Below are 5,135 nucleotides of genomic sequence, written 5' to 3'. Positions count from 1 at the left end.
TCTCTTACATACTAACAAGAGGCTAGGAAAATTTGACAACAACCAAGTAGATGGTAACAGATAGCATATTGAGTATTGCAATAACATGTGACATGCTGCATATTGCAAATGACATAAATTATTAAAAACATTAATGTTAAAAGCTCTTAAGTAATTTATGCAATTTCTTGGCTAGTCTGCAAGTCAGTGTTTCAAGACTAATATTATATTCATGGGTTGTTGAACAATGTCAGTGGTCAGTTCCCTTCTTTTCCTACCACCTTATTTTGTGGTTATTGGTGTTATCATTTAACACTTTATTGAACTTACATTTGTCTGTTTTCTCACTACGTACATATATTTCTGCTCCCTGCAGCCAAATATCAAGAGAATAATATGAGTAATATCCTAATTAAAATGTAGTGCCATTATGAATACATGTTTAAGCACACAAAAATTGCTCAAAGACCAGTAAGTAAAGTCAACATCTCAGACAGTATTGCTAAATTCTTCTCACTTTTCTACTGAAATTTGTATACTTATTGAATTGTAGGATCATATAGTTTATAACAAATACTAAGATCCCACCCTGACTTTGTCCTTCTACTGATTTTGTAACAGTACACACTACACTTCATCATTTTAGAAAAATAGGAAGGAAAAGAATGACAATTGTATTTTTCTATTCATTATTGATCAGCATATAAAATTCTACTCTAAGCTATTTGAAGTTCCACCTGAAAATTTTAGCAGAAAATGGTTATTGAAATACACACATAACACAAAGGAATTCCATTAACTCAATTAAAATGGAAAGACAGATGTCAAGCACAAAGAATTCCACAAATATTCGTTTAACATCATCCTTTGCTATAAGGTAGCTGTGGAAACAGATTACCTCTTTGTTGGAGGAAATACCAAGCCAAATGCTATTACTGCAGCCTAAAAGAAGTGGCACAATGCCAAAATGTTTTATTCCTATAATTTATTTGACATTTAATGGTTCAGTATGCCTTTTTGTATGTGTAAAAGATTTGTTTTCAAGAAATTAAAGGAAAGGAAGGACAATAAGAATGAAAAATGGAAGACAGGGATAAAATTAACTATCTATAGCCATGTATCTCTCCATTGAAATGCTAAATATCTTTGACATTTGGATAGTTGCCTGCTTTGTGTGGCAAAGGGTGTAGACGAGGCACTATCTTTCTCAGAAACTGCACCAGCTTTAATTGGTGACTCCCAGGTTTATCAGCTCTTTGCAGCAGTAAATCTAGCTGAAGATGAGCTGTGGTTCAGACCACATCTCCTTGTCCCCTGGCCTGGTCACTCTTGTCACATGGAATCTCGGTGGTGTTGACCACCATGGTATGACTTGTCCTGCTTGTTTGGAGAGGTAGGACTGGAACAACCTGTCCTAACCTGGGCTGGTGCAAGCAGTGTTTGTTTCTTTTTTAGCATGATTCCCATGCGTCACCTACTGATCCAAAACATGCATTTAGACTCACCCTAAATGAGAAATCACTCTACAGTGCAACCATGAAAAATGTTATTGCAGTGTAAATTACAGTTAGTGAACAAAGGATGGATAAACCGGGGCCTTTTTTTTTTTTTTATTTTTTTTCTGGAGTGCATTCTTCTTTTGTTAATAATATCAATAAGCAAAATCACTTGCCTTCTTAGGCAGGCTAGGAAATACAGTCAACTGGGACTTTCATTAGCTTGTTTTTTACACAGGTACTTTTTGCTAAATAGGCATATATTCTTGCATTCTTACTACACGGACACAACAAATTTGATAGAGCTCAAAAGAAACAAAGGCAACTCCATGGAGACTGCAGATACTTATTTAATCACAGGACTGTTTACCTGATTTTCTTAAGCATTTTTTGCATTCTGCTCCCTTGATTTCAAGCCCATCTATAACAAAGACTAAGCAATTCACCAAACTTTGAGATTCAGACATCAAAACAAGCCTATTTTAGCTGATCAAGTACATTGAAAAGAAAATTTCTCAGTATTTAGCACATTAAAAGATAAACATCTTCTCCTGCCTTGCCCTCCCCCACAAACTTACACCTTGTCTCCAGCAACAGTCATTTAGGAAGAAGCCTGTCAATTACCAAAACTTTTGGCACTAAGACTGGGATTAGACAGAATATAGATGCATGTTTCAAAATTAATGCAGTAAAGAAATATGGCAATAGTAAAGGCTGCCTTTTGCTTCATTTTAATATTTCCTCATTTTGGTTATTGGTTTGCAATATTGACATTTTGTTCAAGCCCAAGCTACAAAGAAGGCTTCAGGATAATAGATCTTGTTTTAGGCACTAGCGTTTGAAGGGAAAGGGACAATTTAATATTTTAAAGTCAGTGGATCTGTGTGTGGGCAGTAAGGAAGAGGGTCTTATCTGTAGATTTACTGTGAAACAATTACGCTTCTGCAAGCTCTAAATCCCTTTCCTACTCACAATTAAAGGCATAGATAACTTCTTAATGCACAGCAGCTGACAGTTCAGATGATTGAAAGCCAATATCTATCAGTCTCTGTTTACTTCTTATTCCGTATGGGGAAAACCAGCCATACACAGAATCCATGGGGGACAAAAAGAGCTTGACTAGCAGTGTAGAGATCATTTCTAGTGTAAAACAGATTCATCCATCAACTCTCGAGCACAGCACGACAGGGTGCTTCATTTGCAAACCAATGGAACAAACAAACAGTTCCACGAGAAAGGGAGAACTCTCTTCAGACAGAATTTCAAGCTCCTTCTGACTTTCTGAAAGTCTCTGCATGGTTACTTGATGGTTCTTTTGTTTGCTTGTCTGTCCTCAGAATGGTAATTGCCACAAAAGTTGACTTGAACTAGCAAGTGTTCATTGGGAGAGAGCAGAAAAGGAAAGGTTGTGGAATATTGACAGGTACAATGAATCAAATCCTAGTCTTTCTTTGGTTTGTTTTAGAGTTTATACAAATCTCTAACCAAATCTGTCAGAAACTTCAGCACTTCCATGCCTTATTGGGACCTTTCAATACTTAAAGAGGGTTGGTAGAAAGCTGGAGAAAGACTTTTTACTTGTTATGATAGGACAAATGGTAACAGTTTTAAACTAAACAAGAGTAGATTTAGATTAGATGTTATAAGGAAATTTTTCACTCAGAGGGTGGTGAGGCACTGGCACAGGTTGCCCAGAGAAGCTGTGGATGCCCCATCCCTGGAAGTGTTCAAGGTCAGGCTGGATGGGGCTTTAGGCACTGGTCTGGTAGGAGGTGTCCCTGCCCTTGGCAGTGGGGGTGGAACTGGATGATCTTTAAGGTCCCTTCCAATCCATACTGTTCTGTGATTCTGTGGTGAGTAAGCTGGTACTATTCATATATGAGCAAACAGTTCTATGAATCAGGAATCCCAGAATTTGGCCTGCTGTGTTTGGCTCTGAAGCTTTTAGATCCATCTATTAAACATTATGTTTCATTACTTGGATCTCTAAACTCAGCTTATTTCATTAGTAACATTTATCCAATCCGCCAGCAAAAGTTACTTTTAATGCACATTACTGCTGTTTTCTAGCAGAGAAAGCTACGAAACAGATCCTGCTGGATCCAAAGCATTCTGTGGCTCTCCTTGAGCTCTTTGTAGGCAGAGTAGGCCACGCATTTCAGGATTATTACAGCATCAGAGAATTATTGCCCAGGGGACTTGACCTCCATGATACTTGGATTGTCAGTTTAAGCACACTCGTAACTATGTTCTATGTTCCTGTTTTTCCTATTAATCTCTTATCTGAAAGGATGCAAAAGGAAGACTGACAAACTAATCCATGTAAATAGGGATCCAAATGAAAAGTTCAGATTGCCTCCAAAATATCAGTAAAAACATCCCAATTTTAATATTACTTTTCAGATTTCTGTATCCTTCCTCCTCCTGTTCTCTGTTAATATCACGGGAGATTCTAGGCTGATCCTTGCTTGTCATGGATTTTTTTCAATGAATTTGTTTAAAGGGAGTTTAATGAAGGTGCCTAGTAATATCCCACTTATCCTGTGGAGTAACCAAGGAGACCTAAGACTTGACTTCTATCTACCTACACTGGTGTGTCCAAACCCATAAGTCTGATTCTTCTAACTACTTTCTGTATATGCAAAGGTGCATGAATCAGCTTGCGTGTACAGTTTTCATTTGCCTAGGTTGCCTACCAGCCTGGCCTAGCAACTTCTATGGAAGTCTGGTAGATTACTGCTAAAAGCTGAAAAGCAGCAATTCCTTCTTTTGACTTCAGAAGGAAACACACCAGCTTCCTGGCCCTGATCCAAAGGCCCACCACTCAAAGGGATGTGTGGAAGGAGCTGAATGAAATCCATGATCAGCCGTCCTTGGAAAAAAAATGAGTCTATTCTGCCCACCTACTGATAATTCAAGCAATTCCTTGATCTGCAAAACATTTACCAGAAGAGACACATAATCTAAAGTCTTTGGAATATATGGGTACCTTGTATAGTGTTAAATCTCAATGATATAACATTGAGAAATTAAATCAAAACCACTCTGTGTCACTTCTGCTCCTTCACAATTGCATTTCAGCCTCAGGGAGACTGGCAGCAGACTAGGACAAAGCAAAGATAGCAGGTACTGGTCTACAGTGAAATGATTTACTTCCTTATCATTCATTGACCCAAGTGATTGAAGATCACCTTCCTAGAAACTGGCACCAAAAAAGCACAATCAGCTGTTTTTCACCTCACTGGTTATTTTAGTGTATGTCTGCAGCAGCATTTTTATATTTGGAAAGGAAAGAGAGGATTCTTGCTTTGATCTTAAAAATTTATACCAATATTTTTTTTATGGGTTCAGTCATACCTGAGACATATCAAGAAAGCCAAAGAAAGGATTTATATTGATTCTTGGTTCTTTCCTGTTTCTATGCAGAAAGTTCCTACAGTTCCTTCTATCCTCTTTCCAAATCTAGGTGTTTCTGTTGTTACCATTATTAGTGACTAAACAAGAAGACATTATACTGTGAGTTTGTTTGTTTGTTTGTTTGTTTTCCACTTTAGACATAAGAAGATGACCTCTTCAAAAAGATTCAAAAACATACTTTAAAATGAGATGTTACCAAATATTTCTCATACCTTTCAGACTCAAAGAATTTATCCCTATGCG

Source organism: Anas acuta, chromosome 3 (genome assembly GCF_963932015.1).
Source record: "Anas acuta chromosome 3, bAnaAcu1.1, whole genome shotgun sequence".
NCBI classification, from domain to species: Eukaryota; Metazoa; Chordata; class Aves; order Anseriformes; family Anatidae; genus Anas; species Anas acuta.
Note: the sequence above shows the minus strand (reverse complement) of the source record.